General features: G+C 43.4%; 1 long non-coding RNA gene across 1 annotated transcript; it reads left to right on the forward strand.

Moving 5' to 3' along the window:
- Positions 1-4,456: 4,456 nt before the first annotated feature.
- Positions 4,457-5,207, forward strand: LOC129349364 (uncharacterized). The gene is made up of 3 exons (XR_008602346.1): positions 4,457-4,559; positions 4,631-4,693; positions 4,806-5,207. It is a non-coding gene; the product is annotated as an uncharacterized LOC129349364 (long non-coding RNA).
- Positions 5,208-21,953: the final 16,746 nt, after the last annotated feature.

A 21,953-nucleotide genomic window follows, 5' to 3' on the forward strand; every position in this document is an offset into this window, starting at 1 on the left:
GATGTGAAGCACGGTGGTGGCAGCATCATGATGTGAAGCACGGTGGTGGCAGCATCATGTTATGAAGCATGGTGGTGGCAGCATCATGATGTGAAGCACGGTGGTGGCAGCATCATGATGTGAAACACGGTGGTGGCAGCATCATGTTATGAAGCATGGTGGTGGCAGCATCATGACATGAAGCATGGTGGTGGCAGCATCATGACATGAAGCATGGTGGTGGCAGCATCATGATGTGAAGCATGGTGGTGGCAGCATCATGTTGTGAAGCATGGTGGTGGCAGCATCATGACATGAAGCATGGTGGTGGCAGCATCATGATGTGAAGCACGGTGGTGGCAGCATCATGTTATGAAGCATGGTGGTGGCAGCATCATGATGTGAAGCATGGTGGTGGCAGCATCATGACATGAAGCATGGTGGTGGCAGCATCATGACGTGAAGCATGGTGGTGGCAGCATCATGATGTGAAGCATGGTGGTGGCAGCATCATGACATGAAGCACGGTGGTGGCAGCATCATGATGTGAAGCACGGTGGTGGCAGCATCATGACATGAAGCATGGTGGTGGCAGCATCATTCTTGTAGCTATAATGTTGATTATTTTGGGTTTTTTGGTCCATAACAGCAGCAGATTTTATTTTTTTATAACCGTCCTTCAGCTAGAATCAGGTTTTTTAATACATCTGGTACCACAGTGTGGTGGAGAAGCGTTTCCAGCTTTAATGTGAGCAGAATGTTCTCTTCTTGCTGCTCTCTAAGAATCCTGAGGTCATTTCAGCTGATGTGAAGGTAAAATATTCTACTGGATCCTCGGATGGCGCATGAATACACATTAGGAGACGTGAGATAAGCACCGGGAGGCGACAATGGATGTGGAGATGGACATCAGGCTGCTTTGTGTTTGGGAGGAGAGTAAAGAAAAGCAGAAAGAGGAGCGATAAGAGGAATGACATTTATTTGCTTATTTAGCCGGTGGCTCCGCTGAGATTAGGAAGCTCTTGTCAGAGTCGGAGCGAGTCCACCGGGGAGCTTCCTGTCCTGCTTTTATCAGTGTTTACTGTGAAGAAGAACTTCCTCAAATCTTCCCATCGCTGCTCTCTGAAGGGAACCAGTCAGGTTCTGCTTGACTGGAGAGTTAATGAAGAATACAGAAGAATAAAGCTCAGTGGAGGACAGAGGAAACCTGCTGCTATAAGACCTCTGAACCAGAGGAAACATCATAGAACAGACTACAATAACACAATCTGATAACGACACACAAAACATAATGTCTAAAATGTCAAAATGACCACAAACAAGACCCAAAATAGCATAAAGAAGGCACAAAGCGACAAAACCAGAAACAAAATTCCAAAAAACAGAGACAAAACAAAAAAAACAAGACACAAAATGACCACAAAGACACAAAATAACTACAAAAAAAAATGCAAAAATACCACAATAAATGGCTCAAAATGTTATGAATCCCCTGGTCAGAGGCTCAAAAGCGAGGTAAAGAGACATGACACAAAGCATAGGCAAAAAATATATATATTTATTACAGTTTTCTCAAAAACAGAATTACAAGAATTATCTGTAATGGTAACATGAACTGACTCAGTGATCAAGAGGGGACTTAACTGAGAAGATACCCGAGACGGGGCAGAGCCGGGAGGTCGTGGAGGCTGGAGGGGTGGCGTGTGGCAGATGGTCCACTGGAAGGGCAGGTGGTCTGGTGGAAGGGCAGGTGGTCTGGTGGAAGGGCAGGTGGTCCGACGGAAGGGCAGGTGGTCCGGTGGAAGGGCAGGTGGTCCGACGGAAGGGCAGGTGGTCTGGTGGATGGGCAGGTGGTCCGACGGAAGGGCAGGTGGTCTGGTGGATGGGCAGGTGGTCCGACGGAAGGGCAGGTGGTCTGGTGGAAGGGCAGGTGGTCTGGTGGATGGGCAGGTGGTCTGGTGGAAGGGCAGGTGGTCCGACGGAAGGGCAGGTGGTCTGGTGGAAGGGCAGGTGGTCCGACGGAAGGGCAGGTGGTCTGGTGGATGGGCAGGTGGTCCGACGGAAGGGCAGGTGGTCTGGTGGAAGGGCAGGTGGTCCGACGGAAGGGCAGGTGGTCTGGTGGAAGGGCAGGTGGTCTGGTGGAAGGGCAGGTGGTCTGGTGGAAGGGCAGGTGGTCCGACGGAAGGGCAGGTGGTCTGGTGGAAGGGCAGGTGGTCTGGTGGAAGGGCAGGTGGTCCGACGGAAGGGCAGGTGGTCTGGTGGAAGGGCAGGTGGTCTGGTGGAAGGGCAGGTGGTCCGACGGAAGGGCAGGTGGTCTGGTGGATGGGCAGGTGGTCCGACGGAAGGGCAGGTGGTCTGGTGGAAGGGCAGGTGGTCCGACGGAAGGGCAGGTGGTCTGGTGGATGGGCAGGTGGTCCGACGGAAGGGCAGGTGGTCTGGTGGAAGGGCAGGTGGTCTGGTGGAAGGGCAGGTGGTCTGGTGGAAGGGCAGGTGGTCCGACGGAAGGGCAGGTGGTCCGACGGAAGGGCAAGTGGTCTGGTGGAAGGGCAGGTGGTCCGACGGAAGGGCAGGTGGTCCGACGGAAGGGCAGGTGGTCTGGTGGATGGGCAGGGGCTGCGGTTGAGGGGGCTCCAGAGGGGAAGCTAGGTGAGGTGAGGTGCCAGAGGTCCACGTGGTTCTGAAATGGTGAGACTGTGGAATGTGGATCCAGGTTGGAATGAGCAGGTGTGAGCCCAAACTGCAACACAGGAGAGTCGGTGAGTATAGGTCATGGAAAGAGAGCCAGATGTGAACAGGTTACTGAATACCGATGTGATTGGTTCAACTGTCCGACATCGACTGAGCGCAGAGCGTCTGCTTATAAGTAGGAGGAGACGGCCGAAGACTGATTGCTCCCACCTGCTTGCCAATCTCAGCTGATTGGAGCGGCACCACCTGCCCGTCAATTCCAATCACACACACCCCCTGAGAGAGGGAAAGAGGGAAAGGAGCTGCCACTACCTGGCTCCAGGTTCAGAGGGCGACACACAAAAACTGTAAACAGAAGAACAAGTTCTCAGGAGTCTGGATTTGTGTTGGAGTCATATTAAGCTTCACATTTAAAACGAGCAGGATTGTGAATTTAATCCTGACTTGTGTTAGTTTAAACTACCTGTTCACCTGCTGAGATCTTTAATTTGATGGCAGCAGAAACATCATTTAGAATGAAAGAATCCTGTGTTTTATCTTATTTTTTATTTAGAATGTGTTTTAAAATGATTTCAGGTCAATAAAAATGTGTCTCTCTTTAACCTTTAAAGTGACGATCTTTGTTCTATTTCTGAAAAATAGGACAGAATTTCACAGAGCTCCTGTTTTGCCATGGAGAACAAAAACAAGGGGGCCGGTGGGACGGAGAGCCCAACGGAACCCACCAACTCCTCCAGAGGAACGTTCTGGCATCCAGAGCTGCAGCCTCGTCCACAGCAGCTCTGATTAGAAGGACAGGAAGGACTGGGCACCACTGGATCTGACGAGGATCTGATCTGGGGTCTGTTTCACGAAGCAGCTTCAACAAACTCTGAGTTTAACCCTGAACTCTGAGTTGATCTACTCTGAGATAGAAAACTGAGTTTTCGGTTTCACAACGGCTCATTTGAGTTGGTTTAATCAACTCGGAGTAGTTTCACCCGGAGTTAAGCACGTGCACCACAACTCTGAAAAGCCAGTATCAATGGAGCGCCGATTCGACGAGTCACCATGGCAACAGGGAAGCGGAGAGCAACGTTTTTTACACCACTTGAACTGGACAATTCGTTCATATGGCGACTACGAACACGTTTTTAGAAAGAAGTGCAACACCTGCAGCTGCAAAAGAGAGGGAGACGGTGTGGGAGAACATTGCTGCCTGGGTCAATGCGTAAGTTTAAATCACAATAATATTACAGGAAAACTGTTTGAATAGTAGACTATTAAGTTATTTCATAGAGGTGCAATCCTGCAGGGGAGAAGCACATGTGGCAGGAGCTGAAGATGAAATATAAAAACATTTTTAAAACAGGTAAGAAGTCGGCATAATCTCATGGAGCTTCCTCATTTTGATCATGTTTTACATTGTAAAGTAGCCTAAATATTAAGTGGCTGTTTGACTGTGCAGTGGTTTTATCCCACACAGCCTAAATGTCTGCATCCATATCATGTTCTGTTAAACAATTAAGCCTATTTAAACTAACACAGACTTCTACTCAGCCAACAGAAAGAAAGCAGATGCCTGTAAAAAGGGAGGTGGCCCAGCAGCACCACCTCTAACGGAAGCAGAGGAGCTGGTCCTAAGCCAGAATTTGGGAAGGCCAGTGACTGAGGGAATCCCTGGAGGGAGCTCATCCTCTGAGACCACATCCCAACACACAAGTGCTTTTATAAAATGTAATGTGTGTGTGTGTGTGTGTAGCCCATGTATATATATATATGGAATGTTTTCAAGCATATTCATACAAATATTCATTTCTCTTTTGGGTCTTTTTTCTTCTTTTGGTCCAACAGATTCTGATGGTGTTATCTGCCTGGTGGAGCCCCTTCACACCACAACAGACCTTGTAACTGTAAGTAGACAATACTCCAGAGATTTAGCCAAATGGTAGTTTAAGTCCACTGAAACATATCACTCATCTAGGATGAAGAGGATGAAACTGTGTCTGCTGCCTTTACAGAGGGGGATCCAGAAAGGCATACAGAGGTATGTTACTGATAGTTCTCTTCCCATTCACATTTCTGAACATTCTGGTGGAATATAGAGTGTGACATTTAGCCTACACTGAAGTATTGCACATTCTCATCCTTTTTTACAGAGCATGGCTGGACAGCAGCAGGATGCTTCCTCAACTTCCACTGCACAGATTCACACAGTGAGATGGATGTTCAGTAAACACCAGAGGTTCAGTCCATGGAATTCATGTGCAACTGTATAATTTAATGTCCTTTATGTATTCCCAGTTATCAGTAAAACAAATATACAAAATCCACTTGCTGAGAAAAATACAAAAAACAGATAAAGAAATGCAGTACTTGGACCGCCAGATTAAGAAGGCAGATCTGGAAACTGAAATACTGGAGCACAAGTTAGAGGTGGATGCAGGTCACAGGTGAATTATGTTAACTACTGGAACATGAACTAAACTAGCTCTTTTATTTGTAGGAAATAAAGAAGACCAAATGAAATGTATGTCATGTGTTTATTTGACTGCTGTGGTGGTGATGATGGAGACAAACTCTGCAGTGATTATTGCATATGGTGTCTCTGACTGCTCTGCTGTCCTGGACAGCTGGCAGGTGGATGAGGTCATCATCTGGGTCTTCAGTTTGTAGGGCAGAGTGTTGCTCTCCTCTAATAGTGGTAATATTATGAAGAACAACACATGCCACAATAATATCACAGGCCTCTCAGGAGTCACCCTGAGGTGATGTAGACACTGGAAACAGGCTTTCAGCAGGTCTATGGTCATCTCCACCCAGGCTCTCATCCTGCAATGAACCTGGTTGAAGTTCTGTTGGGGGCCTGGTTCAGGGTCAGGGTATGAGGTCATCAGCCTGGGTTGGCATGGTAACCCCTGTCACCCAGCAGAAGGCCATCAAACTCTCCTGTAATGTATAGTGGATACATTAGAGTATATTAAAGGAGGGAGACAAGTGAATTATATTGTTAAAATCTTTAGGCTGTTTACCACGTTGCAGTCTGTTGCTCATGTTAGACTCATGATAAATCCTCTAGTCATGAACAGATCCAGACCACTTGGCCTCCACATTAGAAATGATGTATGCAGCATCACATATGATCTTGACAGTGCAGAGAATGACTGATGTTGAACTATGATGCAGTCTTTAACATTTTGAAACCGTAGTCAGTCTACCTCTAACCTACCTGCACATTTATACTGTGAATGGACTTCCTGTTCACATAATCAGCTTCATTATGTGAGGGAGCTTTGATGGGGATGTGTGTTCCATCTATGCAGCTAATCACACTGGGAAATCCTAAAAGAAATTAAATTTACTAATCACAGTCTGAGGTTGCAGCACAATGTCATTAACTGGATATGATTTAAAATGAATTTAACAGATCTCTACATCATTGATCTGCAATCCTGTGGAACTCCTCCTTGATGGTTCTGACAGGTTTCTGTCCAGGGAAAACCACAAAGATGGTAAAAGTCGTTTCAGATCCAGACACACTTTTCTGACCGTCCTGCATACAGTTGTCTTACTGAGGTGCTCTGCATCTCCGACGTTGTATAAAAAACTCCCATTTGCAAAACTCCCATGTTGCGTTCGCAGCGCAACACACAACATCTGCTGGGATGTTAGAGCATGACTGTGGTTGGTAAAGTTGTGAATGTAAGGACGGATTAGGTTGTGGATGTAGATTATGGATTGTGATGTGAAACGGTACCGCTCTAAAAGATAACTGTCCGGAAACGCCAAAACATCTATGCGCGGTCTGATAACAATCTCCTGACGAATATTTAATTCTGTGCGCAGTAATGCAGCTCCTTCATCTACTGGGTCGTTAATAAAAGGACGTCATTTTGACACACGGCAGAATTAGACTTCGCCAAAACTCGCCAGTTGACTGAATGAATGAGGAAATGAAATAGTGTGTGACTGAAAGAGGGTGGAGACTGAGAGAAACTCGAGGTTTAAAACCTGCTTCGTGAAACGGACCCCAGGTCTCTAAATAACCCGTCATCCTCTGGTAGTGGAACTGTACCTGAATAAAACGGCAGGACAAATGACAAAAACGAGACACAAAATGACACAAATGAGGCACAAAATGACAAGAACGAGACACAAAATGACAAAAACGAGACTGAAAATGATGAAAACAAGACACAAAAACAACAAAAACAAGACACAAAAGGACAAAAACAAAACACAAAAATGACAAAAAATGAGACACAAAATGACATGCATGAGAAAAAATTACACAAATGAGAAAAAATGACAAAAACAAAACACAAAACAACTAAAAAGAAACACAAAATGACAAAAACGAGACTGAAAACGATGAAAACAAGACACAAAACAACACAAACGAGACACAAAACGACAAAAATGAGACACAAAATGACAAAAATGACACACAAAATTACAAAAACAGACACACAAAACAACAAAAAAATGACAAAAATGAGAACCCCTGATCCGTCTGACATGAACACATTACCACGCTTAGAACACGCTAGCGCTGCCATGGAGACCATCACCCAGCATCAGACCTGAAAGGACTGAAAGGAGACTTATTAAGATCATTAGAGCCAATTAATGCTGAGATCCAAACGTCACACGTCTCAATAATCGACTCAGAGGTGAAAGAAAAGGACAAAAGAGGGAGAACAGAAGTTCACAATTAGTTTGTCATAAAACCCAGGGAGGAGGTCTGACGGAGGAAAAGAAAAACATTTAACTTTAGTTCAGTCGCACCTTTCAGCTGGAGGTATGGGAAGAGTTAGATGGAAATAAAATACACAAAAACATCAGAAAACAGCAAAACATAGCTGAAAGACGACACTAAAGACAGTTCAACCTTAGAAAAAGTGCAAGAGAAAGAATTAGTTCAATCATTTCATGTAAAATTAAACAAATTGCACGGTGGGGGCGGCATCATGATGTGAAGCATGGTGGTGGCAGCATCATGATGTGAAGCATGGTGGTGGCAGCATCATGATGTGAAGCACGGTGGTGGCAGCATCATGATGTGAAGCACGGTGGTGGCAGCATCATGATGTGAAGCACGGTGGTGGCAGCATCATGATGTGAAGCACGGTGGTGGCAGCATCATGATGTGAAGCACGGTGGTGGCAGCATCATGATGTGAAGCACGGTGGTGGCAGCATCATGATATGAAGCACGGTGGTGGCAGCATTTTGTGTCTTTTTGTGGTGATTTGCGTCCATTTTTGTCAGGGCCCGGGCGGGGGTTGAACCCAGAGTGCAGGCACACAGGAAGCAGACAGGTGTTCTCAAACAAGGATTTATTTAAAAGAAACAAGACACTGGCAGAGTTAACCAAGGCAACCAAACTCCATATAGAAATTAACGAATTTAACTAAAACCAAACAGAGCTCTACAATAACCAAGGATAATCAACAAAACAGGCCACTTCATAGGCTAATAACTAAACTAAAAACACAACAGCCTGACTTACAGCCAAAAAGTCCAAGGGGAGGGGCGGCAGACCGGTTCAGAAGCTGGCAGTCTCTGGTGGTGCACGCCGGTGCTGCTAACGTGCAGCGGAGAAGGTGGAGACGGTGCTGCTAAAATGCAGCGGAGACGGTGCTGCTAACGTGCAGCGGAAATGGTGCTGCTAACATGCAGCGGAGACGGTGCTGCTAACGTGCAGCGGAGACGGTGCTGCTAACGTGCAGCGGAGACGGTGCTGCTAACGTGCAGCGGAGATGGTGCTGCTAACGTGCAGCGGAGATGGTGCTGCTAACGTGCAGCGGAGACGGTGCTGCTAACGTGCAGCGGAGACGGTGCTGCTAACATGCAGCGGAGACGGTGCTGCTAACATGCAGCGGAGACGGTGCTGCTAACATGCAGCGGAGATGGTGCTGCTAACATGCAGCGGAGACGGTGGAGACGGTGCTGCTAACGTGCAGCGGAGATGGTGCTGCTAACGTGCAGCGGAGACGGTGCTGCTAACGTGCAGCGGAGACGGTGCTGCTAACATGCAGCGGAGACGGTGCTGCTAACATGCAGCAGAGACGGTGCTGCTAAAATGCAGCGGAGACGGTGCTGCTAACGTGCAGCGGAGACGGTGCTGCTAACGTGCAGCGGAGACGGTGCTGCTAAAATGCAGCGGAGACGGTGCTGCTAACATGCAGCGGAGACGGTGCTGCTAACGTGCAGCGGAGATGATGCTGCTAACGTGCAGCGGAGACGGTGCTGCTAACGTGCAGCGGAGACGGTGCTGCTAACGTGCAGCGGAGACGGTGCTGCTAACATGCAGCAGAGACGGTGCTGCTAAAATGCAGCGGAGACGGTGCTGCTAATGTGCAGCGGAGACGGTGGAGACGGTGCTGCTAACGTGCAGCGGAGACGGTGCTGCTAACGTGCAGCGGAGACGGTGCTGCTAACGTGCAGCGGAGACGGTGCTGCTAACGTGCAGCGGAGACGGTGCTGCTAACGTGCAGCGGAGACGGTGCTGCTAACGTGCAGCGGAGACGGTGCTGCTAAAATGCAGCGGAGACGGTGCTGCTAACATGCAGCGGAGACGGTGCTGCTAACATGCAGCGGAGACGGTGCTGCTAACATGCAGCGGAGACGGTGCTGCTAAAATGCAGCGGAGACGGTGCTGCTAACGTGCAGCGGAGACGGTGCTGCTAACGTGCAGCGGAGACGGTGCTGCTAACGTGCAGCGGAGACGGTGCTGCTAACGTGCAGCGGAGACGGTGCTGCTAACGTGCAGCAGAGACGGTGCTGCTAAAGTGCAGCGGAGACGGTGCTGCTAACGTGCAGCGGAGACGGTGCTGCTAACGTGCAGCGGAGACGGTGCTGCTAAAATGCAGCGGAGACGGTGCTGCTAACGTGTAGCGGAGATGGTGCTGCTAACGTGCAGCGGAGATGGTGCTGCTAACGTGCAGCGGAGATGATGCTGCTAACGTGCAGCGGAGACGGTGCTGCTAACGTGCAGCGGAGACGGTGCTGCTAACGTGCAGCGGAGACGGTGCTGCTAACATGCAGCAGAGACGGTGCTGCTAAAATGCAGCGGAGACGGTGCTGCTAATGTGCAGCGGAGACGGTGGAGACGGTGCTGCTAACGTGCAGCGGAGACGGTGCTGCTAACGTGCAGCGGAGACGGTGCTGCTAACGTGCAGCGGAGACGGTGCTGCTAACGTGCAGCGGAGACGGTGCTGCTAACGTGCAGCGGAGACGGTGCTGCTAACGTGCAGCGGAGACGGTGCTGCTAAAATGCAGCGGAGACGGTGCTGCTAACATGCAGCGGAGACGGTGCTGCTAACATGCAGCGGAGACGGTGCTGCTAACATGCAGCGGAGACGGTGCTGCTAAAATGCAGCGGAGACGGTGCTGCTAACATGCAGCGGAGACGGTGCTGCTAACATGCAGCGGAGACGGTGCTGCTAACATGCAGCGGAGACGGTGCTGCTAACATGCAGCGGAGACGGTGCTGCTAAAATGCAGCGGAGACGGTGCTGCTAACATGCAGCGGAGACGGTGCTGCTAACATGCAGCGGAGACGGTGCTGCTAACATGCAGCGGAGACAGTGCTGCTAATGTGCAGCGGGGTCATTGGGTGATGGTTTTGGCCATTTTTGTGGCAATATTGCACCTTTTTATGCTGATTTTGCATTATTTTTGTGTTGGTTTTGCGTCTGTGGTAAATTTGGCCTTTTTATGGTATATTTACCTTTTTGTGGTGATTTTTGGTCTTTTTGTTCTGATTTTGTATTTCTTTGTGGTCATCTTGGCCCTTTTCGGGGTTATTTTGTGTCTTTTTCTGGTAGTTTTGTTAACATTTGTGGTGATTTTGGTTGTTTTTGTGGTGATTTTGTAAGTTTTTTGGGCCAAATTTTAGTTTTTGTTGCAATTTTGAGGCATCTTTAGTCCATTTCTTGGTAAATTTGGCTTTTTTTGGTGGTGATTTTGGGTGTTTTTTGTAGCATATTTGAATGTTTCAAGCTTGTTTTGACTTTTTGGGGTGATTTTGTTTCTTTTTGTGGTTATTTTGCATGTTGCATATTTTGCAATTTTATCTGTTTTGTCATAGTTTTGGTACTTTTTGTGATAATTTTTGTCCATTTTGGGGTGAGTTTGGGTGTTTTTGCTGGCATCTTAGAACTTTTCAAGGTGATTTTGCCTCTTTTTGGGGTGATTTTGTATTTAATTTTTCCCAGAACTCAGATGTGTTTTTCCTCCTAAATGTCCTGGTTCTGTCTGCTGGACTGATGAAGTTCTGAAAAAGTCCATTAAAAAGTGATAAATCTGGACTTCAGGGGCCTGTAGCTCTGAATATATTCATAGTAAGAAGGTAAGAGTTTGTATTTACTCATTAAATATCCTAAAGTTACTGTAGATACAGCCTCAGATGTGACTGTAATGGAAGGATTGTGTGGTTTCAGGTGGTTTTACTCCAGTAGAGGTTTGGTAGTTTCGTCTGTAGAGGTGAGGGTAGAACTGAGTCGTTGGGGGTTCGGGTTAAATCTCAGCTCCCTGCGGTTCTTCATCATCGTCCTGTTGCTCCTGCAGCAGGTGTGAAGGTGTGAAGGTGAACAGAACTGCCAGCTCAGCACAACGCCGCCGGAGATAAATGAGCTCCAGAAAGGAGGACAAACAAAGAGGCTGTTTTATTGACCAGACCTGGAATCTGGCATCATATTCATGGATGTTGTTCTGCTGAGGATGTGATCGGGAAGCTAACGCCTGATCTACATTTCAGCTGGAGAACACCATGAACACTTTGGCTTTTCTGCTCAGCTTGGTCATTATATTTCATTCATTCAAGCTTCTTTGCTCATTTTAAGCTCAACAAAGTCACATCAAAGCTGATAATAAAACTAAATCTTGTATTTCTCTGTGTGCCAGAGTTAGCGTGACTAGTTTTGATCCATAAAAATGAATCCTAAGAGATTTCGTTGACTGATTTACTGGTTTCTTTTGAAAATAACACAATAAATCCTCTCAGCTGGAAGATGTAGACACAATGAAACCTACTGGATTTTAGCCAAAACGTCAAAAATCTGTGTAAAATCTCAACTAAACATCAAAAACCTGAACATTAGTGCACCAAAACATCAAAAAAATAAAATACATCCAAAATCTGAAACCAAAATGTCACACATCTAAATTTTAATGCACCAAGCATCAAAACCAAAATATTAACGCATAAAAATGGGAATATTATGAAGTAAAATGTCAAAAATGTGAACGTTCAGGGACCAAAGCACAACAACCTGAATATGATCAACCTCTATGTCAGATGCCTGATTATCCATCCACAAAAATGTTTAAAAAGTACCCTGAAAATTATTGAATGATATTTGATTTTTGACACACCAAAAATGTCAACAACATGAAAAGTATCAACCAAACCATCAAAAACCTGGATAACACTACACAATATTGTCCAAAACCTGAATATTATCAACCAAAATGTCCAAAACCTGGATAATGTCACATGTGAATGTCAAAAGCCTAAATACCTTCAACCAAAATGTTAAAAAACCTGAACAATATCAAGAAAACCATCAAAAAACATGGATAATATCACTGTCAAATGGTAAAAACTGAACATTGATGCACCAGAATGGTCCAAATCAAAAATTTGAATATTATTTACCAAAACTTTAAAAATCTGGATAATATCACACCAAAATGCCAAAAACGTGAATATTAACTAAAAAAACCCATCAAAACCTGAATATTATCAATTTAAATATCAAAAATCTACATAATATCAGAACCAAACATCAAAATATTGATCATTAAGCGCCCAAACGTCCAGATTGTGGATAAAAACATGACTTTTACTGGTTAATATGGACACAGACTCGGAAGATTTAACTGAATTTCACATATATTTTTTAAACCTAATTAAAGCAACATGAAGGGAAATTAGGTCATTTAATTAAAAACATCCAAGAAATGTGAAAGTTTCCACCTCAATGCTCCAAAAACACTTTTTTAAAAAAAAATTTAAATGTTCATAACCTTTAAATTTCTATATTTTATTGAACATTCCTGCACTTTTTACTGAGTCTTTTTGTGGATTCTAGTAAAACAAACCATAAACAAACGGTGTGAGTGGGTTTTAATGAGTTTTAGCGATGGATCACATGATTGTTTTATGGAATTATCATCAATTATTCAGAGTTTCTTTTGATCAGATCCTCCAGAGTCGTTTATTCTCTCCTCTGAGTGGAGTTCTAGTATTTAGGTCGACGTTACCTCCACCATCATCCATACTGTGCTCTGGTTCCTCCTCCTCCATCTTCATCCTCCGTCTGCTGGCTGTCAGCTGAGCAGCCGTCAGCATTCTGGAGGGAGGATGGAAGAGGATGGATAACAAGTAGGAAGACCAACGCCGCCGGCAGCCTCTAATTACAGAGATGAGACGTGACGGGCGACAAACTGAGCAAGAGATGGATGGATGGAAGATCTAATTAAACACAAGCTTCCATCTGTTTTAACATCTTCATGACATATAAGTTTAACACCATTAAAACAGAGAATTTAGGCTTTCTGAGTCTGCGGATTCTATTTTTCTTCAAAAACATGGATAATACCACTATCAAACGGTAAAAATTGAACATTAACACACCAAAATGTTAAAAACCAGAATTTTAAAGCACAAAAAACATCAAAAATCTGAATATTATCAACCAAAATGTGAAAAACTTGGATAATATCAATCCTAAATGGTAAAAATTGTATATTAATTGTTAAAAAAATGAGACTTTAATGCACAAAAACCTGAAAAATACCACACCAAAAAACCTGAATATTAATACACAAAAAATGCTAAAAACCTGAACAATATCGACCAAACCATCAAAAATCATGAACAATATTACGTCCAAATGGTAAAAAATTAACATTAATTCACCAAAATGTAAAAAACCTGAATTTTCTTGGAACAGAAAACATCAAAAACCCAAATATTACCAAACAAAACTTCAAAAATCTTGATACTATCAGTATCAATATCAATATCAACCAAACCATCAAAAAACATGGATAATGTCACTTCCAAATGGTAAAAACTGAACATTAACGCACCAAAACATTGTTTGAAGCAAAAGCTTCTATCTGTTTTAACATATTAATGATATATATGTTCTGTTTTAAAACCATTAAAACAGAGAATTTAGTCTTTCTGAGCCTGAAAATTCTTGTTTTCTTCAAAAGTCCCAAATATCTGCTGGTTAAATGTGAGAAACTTGACCAACCGTCCAAAACCTGGAGAGAAAAAGTCACATCTAAAGATGCTGAAGACAAATTTCTTAATATTTCTGACTAAATGTGGAACTTTGTCAAGACTTGATGGTATGAACTACTTTACCTGAATCAGTGGGAATCAACACCTTTGGAAAAACCTTTAAACCAACCAATCAACATCCACATTACTAACGACAGACGGACAAGTACTTCCTGTTTATAGGTCTCTGACTTTAGACTGGAACCCTGAATTCCAATTAAATAAACTTGAATACTCATCTGCAGAAACACCAAAAACCTAAAGATTAACGCATCAAACATTAAGTAACCAAACCAAGGTCAAAAACCTCAATATTCTTGAGCAAACGGACATTTAGACAAGTTCTTCCTGTTTCTACATCTCTAGACTTTAGGCTGGAACCCTTAGTTCCAGTTAAAGACATCTTTTAACATGTTACTGGTATAGATTTAGCATTTTGCTACCATTAAAACAGAGAATTTAGCCTTTCTGACTCTGTAGATTCTAATTTTCTTCAAAAGGCCCAAATATCTGATGGCTAAATGCGAGAGACTTGACCAGCCATCCAAAACCTGGAGAGAAAAAGTCAGATTTTAAGATGTTGAAGCCAAATTTCTGAATATTTGAATCAAAACCTGTGGAGACTCTGACAACCTTGCAACCAATCAATCAACATCTTCATGACCAAACACAGACAGACAAATACTTCCTGTTAGTACGTCTCTGGACTTTAGACTGGAACCTTTAGGTCCAATTAAAGAAACTTGAATATTCATCCACAGAAACACCAAAAATCTAAAGATTAATGCATCAAAACATCAAATAACACGCAAAATAATGCCCCAAAAATGTCAAAAAACTAAATATTCTTGAGTGAAAATGGGGAAAAAAAGAGTTCGGAGAGGAAAATATTGGAAAATCTGAAATTAAAATGCAGAATTAATGCTTTAAATTTATGAGGTTTGCATCACACCAAACATCCTGTTTTTACTGTCCAGAGGTCCAACGATAGGACAGGAAAACATTTAACATAGAGGTCTAGATGTTCATAGAGGTCTAGATGTTCATAAAGATCTAGATGTTCATAGAGGTCCAGATATTGATGATCATCTAAACTTCCTGTTATCGTTTAGATCTGGTCAGAGTTCAGGAACAGGTTTCTGGAAAAATCTGTTTACTCTGCAGATCTCTGTACTTTCATTCTGTAAAACAGGTCAGTGTTTTATTTCTAGCGACTGAAGAGATGAGAGGTTTCAGAGGATGAAAGCTTTGAGCTGTAAACCGAGACAGAAGCAGATGATGCTGACCCGACCTCAACCTTCCCACTGGGACCAAGAACTACAATCTGAGTCCAGCTTCTAGAGGAGAAACATCCAGAGGATCCTGCAGAACAACCAATAAAAAATACTGCAGCTATTAATAATTCACACCTCAGTTACAGCTTCCATAAATCAGAGCCTCAGACAGCCGCAGTGATTGGACGACACGTCTGCAATAAAATACCTGCAGAATATTTATATATTTATAACAGTTATATATAAATTATATAATAAAATACCTGCAGAATATTTATATATTTATAACAGTTATATATAAATTATATAATAAAATACCTGCAGAATATTTATATATTTATAACAATTATTTCAGTTTTTATGAATTTTGACTTTTATTTTGTCCAAATTTTATATTAATAATAGATATTTAATTTCATCTAATGGCACCACCACCGTGCTTCACATCATGATGATGCCACCACCGTGCTTCACATCATGATGATGCTGCCACCACTATGCTTCACATCATAATGCTGCCACCACCGTGCTTCACATCATGATGCTGCCACCACCGTGCTTCACATCATGATGCTGCCACCACCGTGCTTCACATCATGATGCTGCCACCACCGTGCTTCACATCATGATGCTGCCACCACCGTGCTTCACATCATGATGCTGCCACCACCGTGCTTCACATCATGATGCTGCCACCACTGTGCTTCACATCATGATGCTGCCACCACCGTGCTTCACATCATGATGCTGCCACCACCGTGCTTCACATCATGATGCTGCCACCACCGTGCTTCACATCATGATGCTGCCACCACCGTGCTTCACATCATGATGCTGCCACCACCGTGCTTCACATCATGATGCTGCCACCACCGTGCTTCACATCATGATGATGCCACCACCGTGCTTCACATCATGATGATGCCGCCACCACTATGCTTCACATCATGATGCTGCCACCTCCATGCTTCACATCATGATGCTGCCACCACCGTGCTTCACATCATGATGCTGCCACCACCGTGCTTCACATCATGATGCTGCCACCACCGTGCTTCACATCATGATGCTGCCACCACCGTGCTTCACATCATGATGCTGCCACCACCGTGCTTCACATCATGATGCTGCCACCACCGTGCTTCACATCATGATGCTGCCACCACCGTGCTTCACATCATGATGCTGCCACCACCGTGCTTCACATCATGATGCTGCCACCACCATGCTTCATGTCCTGATGCTGCCACCACCATGCTTCACATCATGATGCTGCCACCACCGTGCTTCACATCATGATGCTGCCACCACCATGCTTCATATCATGATTCTATGAAGGAACTTTACTGAGTTTTGGTTCATATTAAATGGAATCAGTCACACTTTTAGACATTTATCAGAATCATGCAGTGGATGAAGTCACCTTTCTCCACCGTTTCACTCCAGAAATGTTAAACTAGAACTCCACTGATGATGACTCCCTTGGTAGTCATTAATTTCAGTCCAAACGCTGCCATCGTAGGACAGAAAATCAGAATCTCTCAGACCGGTCTGAAGTGGCTCCGACTCCCTGGATTTGTGTTTAGAATAAATAAAAATGAATTAAACATTTTTATCTCATGCACTTTCCACTGCAATAAAAGCTGCAGGGCGCGGACATAATGAAGCAAAACAAATGGAAATGGACCTAACTGTGTGTGTGTGTGTGTTTATATATATATGTATGTATAAATGTGTGTTTGTTTGTGTGTGTGTGTGTGTGTATGTGTGTGTGTGTGTGTGTGTGTGTGTGTGTGTGTGTGTGTGTGTGTGTGTGTGTGTGTGTGTGTGTGTGTGTGTGTGTGTGTGGGTGGGTGGGTGGGTGGGTGTGTGTGTGTGTGTGTGTGTGTGTGTGTGTGTGTGTGCGTGTGTGTGTGTGGGTGTGTGTGTGTGTGTGAGTGAATGTTAATGCTGTGACAGTGTGGGAGTGTGTGTTTCCCTCCTTTTAAACCCACTTTATGTGCAGATTTACAGGAGCCTGTGATTTTCTTATTTGTGAGAAACATCCTTTACTGTCGAGCTGACAGGGTGTGTGTGTGTGTAGGAGTGTGTGTGTGTGTGTGTGTGTGTGTGTGTGTGTGTGTGTGTGTGAGAGATTTATTTCATTACACTCCAGTGTTCAGCCCATTCTCTCCATGAATGTGTGAAGCTGCAGAGTTCATTGATTAGCGGCTGCAGCCTTTTATTTCTGAATCAGCGTCGTTCACTCAGAAGGTTCCACATCGACCGTTTGCTTCAGATGGAACCTTTTATGGAAGAACAGCAACAGTCTGCATGTCATCATCACATCTCTACTGCTACGGACCAGAACAAGCCTCCTCCATCTTCTACAAGTCCAGGAGTCACATTATCTGATCTGTTATGAACACAAAATATCCTCGATCACATCTGCAAAGTCTCTTGTAAACAGACCGGAGGAAATATAGAGGACAGAGCTGTGCTGTAAAAAGGTTAAACAGGTAAAAGGTGGAACAGGTGAGAATGGAAGTGAAAATGAACTGGGCTTTGTAAGTTCTAATCATTTTAACTGATGCTGAGGAGCTAGATCTCCATGGTAACTGATGCTGAGGAGCTAGATCTCCATGGTAACTGATGCTGAGGAGCTAGATCTCCATGGTAACTGATGCTGAGGAGCTAGATCTCCATGGTAACTGATGCTGTAGAGCTAGATCTCCATGGTAACTGATGCTGCAGAGCTAGATCTCCATGGTAACTGATGCTGAGGAGCTAGATCTCCATGGTAACTGATGCTGTAGAGCTACATCTCCATGGTAACTGATGCTGAGGAGCTAGAGCTCCATGGTAACTGATGCTGTAGCGCTACATCTCCATGGTAACTGATGCTGAGGAGTTAGATCTCCATGGTAACTGATGCTGTAGAGCTACATCTCCATGGTAACTGATGCTGAGGAGCTAGATCTCCATGGTAACTGATGCTGTAGCGCTACATCTCCATGGTAACTGATGCTGAGGAGCTAGATCTCCATGGTAACTGATGCTGTAGAGCTACATCTCCATGGTAACTGATGCTGAGGAGCTAGATCTCCATGGTAACTGATGCTGTATAGCTACATCTCCATGGTAACTGATGCTGTAGAGCTACATCTCCATGGTAACTTTTGGTGCCTAAACTGAACCAAACACCGACTGATCTCGTTTCTGTCGTTTTGTGTCTCATTATTGTCATGCTGTCTCATTTTGGTCATTTTGTGTCTTGTTTCTCTCATTTTGTGTCTCATTTTTGTAATTTTGTCTCGATTTTGTCATTTTGTGTCTTGTTTCTTTCATTTTGTGTCTCATTTCTGTCATTTTGTGTCTCATTTTGGTCATTTTGTGTCTTGTTTTTTTCATTTTGTGTCTCGTTTTTGTTGTTTTGTGTCATTTGGAACTGAAAAGTTTGAAAAATAGATTATGGGCCTCAATATGGAACCTTTAAAAGCCTCAAAAACATTTTTTTACAAGGTTTTCTTGGTGTTTTCAGCCGCATTCACGTGTCTCTGTTACGTTTTAATTTATTACTTTTAATCAACATGTTAAAATAAACTCCCAGCTAAGTCCAGGATCTGTCTCTATGATGCTGATTCACATCCATCACCAGTTCTTCATGTAGACTGGAGCCAGAATCTTTCACGCCTGCTTTTTTCTTTTCGTTTCCACATCAGACGTCCACCGTCTTAAAACGATTTCATTCTGAGTTTCATCTGAACTTCAGAGGTAAAATACATCCCTGGTCCCCAGATGAAGCTCCGTTGGTCCAACTAAACGTCTCCATGCTGTGATTTAAAGAGTGATCCACTAACTTCCTGACTCACGCTGAGTCGAACCTCCAGCTCCTTATAAATCCTCAAAAATACAGAAACAACTGAGCGGACGGAAAGGACAAACTCACAAATTTAACTCCAGATCCAGATGATGTTTGTGTCTCACTGGGTGATAAAATACTCTGAGAGTCTGGTACAGATAATAACGCTTCAGATGTTTTGTGTCTTTTATTGTCTTTTTGTCTCGTTTTTATTTTGTCTCGTTTTTGTCATTTTGTGCCTCACATTTGTCACTTTGTGTCTCGTTTGTGTCGTTTTGTGTCTCGTTTTTGTCATTTTGTGTCTTGTTTGTGTCATTTTGTGTCTCGTTTTTGTCATTTTGTGTCTTGTTTGTGTCGTTCTGTGTCTCGTTTTTGTCATTTTGTGTCTCGTTTTTGTCATTTTGTGTCTCGTTTTTGTCATTTTGTGTCTCGTTTTTGTCATTTTGTGTCTCGTTTGTGTCATTTTGTGTCTCGTTTGTGTCAGTTTGTGTCTCGTTTGTGTCATTTTGTGTCTCGTTTGTGTCATTTTGTGTCTCGTTTGTGTCATTTTGTGTCTCGTTTGTGTCATTTTGTGTCTCGTTTGTGTCGTTTTGTGTCTCGTTTTTGTCATTTTGTGTCTTGTTTGTGTCGTGCTGTGTCTCGTTTTTGTCATTTTGTGTCTTGTTTGTGTCATTTTGTGTCTTGTTTGTGTCATTTTGTGTCTCGTTTTTGTCATTTTGTGCCTCACTTTTGTCACTTTGTGTCTCGTTTGTGTCATTTTGTGTCTCGTTTTTGTCATTTTGTGTCTTGTTTGTGTCATTTTGTGTCTCGTTTTTGTCATTTTGTGTCTTGTTTGTGTCATTTTGTGTCTTGTTTGTGTCATTTTGTGTCTCGTTTTTGTCATTTTGTGCCTCACATTTGTCACTTTGGGTCTCATTTGTGTCGTTTTGTCTCGTTTTTGTCATTTTGTGTCTTGTTTGTGTCGTTCTGTGTCTCGTTTTTGTCATTTTGTGTCTCGTTTTTGTCATTTTGTGTCTCGTTTGTGTCATTTTGTGTCTCCTTTTTGTCATTTTGTGCCTCACATTTGTCACTTTGTGTCTCGTTTGTGTCGTTTTGTGTCTCGTTTTTGTCATTTTGTGTCTTGTTTGTGTCGTTTTGTGTCTCGTTTTTGTCATTTTGTGTCTTGTTTGTGTCATTTTGTGTCTCGTTTTTGTCATTTTGTGTCGTTTTGTGTCTCGTTTTTGTCATTTTGTGTCTTGTTTGTGTCATTTTGTGTCTTGTTTTTGTCATTTTGTGTCTTGTTTGTGTCATTTTGTGTCTTGTTCGTGTCATTTTGTGTCTCGTTTTTGTCATTTTGTGCCTCACATTTGTCACTTTGTGTCTCATTTGTGTCGTTTTGTGTCTCGTTTTTGTCATTTTGTGTCTTGTTTGTGTCGTTCTGTGTCTCGTTTTTGTCATTTTGTGTCTCGTTTTTGTCATTTTGTGTCTCGTTTGTGTCATTTTGTGTCTCGTTTTTGTCATTTTGTGCCTCACATTTGTCACTTTGTGTCTCGTTTGTGTCGTTTTGTGTCTCATTTTTGTCATTTTGTGTCTCGTTTTTGTCATTTTGTGTCTCGTTTGTGTCATTTTGTGTCTCGTTTTTGTCATTTTGTGCCTCACATTTGTCACTTTGTGTCTCATTTGTGTCGTTTTGTGTCTCGTTTTTGTCATTTTGTGTCTTGTTTGTGTCGTTCTGTGTCTCGTTTTTGTCATTTTGTGTCTCGTTTTTGTCATTTTGTGTCTCGTTTGTGTCATTTTGTGTCTCGTTTGTGTCAGTTTGTGTCTCGTTTGTGTAATTTTGTGTCTCGTTTGTGTCATTTTGTGTCTCGTTTGTGTCATTTTGTGTCTCGTTTTTGTCATTTTGTGTCTTGTTTGTGTCATTTTGTGTCTTGTTTGTGTCATTTTGTGTCATCTCGTTTGTGCCCAGTCCTTCCTGTCCTTCTAATCAGAGCTGCTGTGGACGAGGCTGCAGCTCTGGATGCCAGAACGTTCCTCTGGAGGAGTTGGTGGGTTCCGTTGGGCTCTCCGTCCCACCGGCCGCCCACCTTCCCATCTTCGCCTCGAGCTCTCGGACACCGAGCTGCAGACCGGCGTGGGACTTCCTGCTTCTCTCATTTTGTTTGGAAATTAATTCATTTCCTGTCGTTCCTCTGTCAGCCCAAAACACGTTTCCATTTCCAAACACGGCCAAAACCCCGAAGGGCAGGAAAATGACACGATGTGTAATAAAGGAGGTAAAAGATGCTGCCGTCAACCATGTTTGTGAACCGAGGAGGCAGAGAGGTTGCTTTAACCTGCAAACCGACTCAAATACAGGATTTTTTTTTTTTTTTACTGAGACAAAGACTTATGTGTTTCAATGATTCCAGAGTTCCAGGAGTCATTATAAACTGAAGGATGCCATCATAAACATGGTCTCTACTGGTAAAGTAAACTTCAGTTCATGTTTAACATCCTCAGATGTGATGAATCAACAACTCAAAAATGATCTGAAACAACACAAAACATCCAAAATGATGAAAAAGTGGTTCAAAATGGTTTAGAGGTCTCCCAAAATGACTCAAAATGCATCCAAAATGACAAAAAAGTGGCTCAAAATGACTAAAAATGGTTCAAAATTATTTAAAATTTGTCCAAAATGGGTTGCAAATTGCCCAAAATGACTCAAATTTGTCCACATTGACAAAAAATTGGTCCATAATTACAAAAAAATTACAAAATTTGGCCAGAAATGACTCAGTTAGTGGTAAATAATGATACCGCCACCGCCATGCTTGACGGTAGGTCAAGAGGAGTCAAAGATAAACCAGAAGAACTGACCTGAGATTTTTGTCATTTTGTGTCTCATTTTGGTCATTTTGTGTCTCATTTTT

The sequence above is a fragment of the Amphiprion ocellaris genome, chromosome 7 (assembly GCF_022539595.1).
Source record: "Amphiprion ocellaris isolate individual 3 ecotype Okinawa chromosome 7, ASM2253959v1, whole genome shotgun sequence".
Classification (NCBI taxonomy): Eukaryota; Metazoa; Chordata; class Actinopteri; family Pomacentridae; genus Amphiprion; species Amphiprion ocellaris.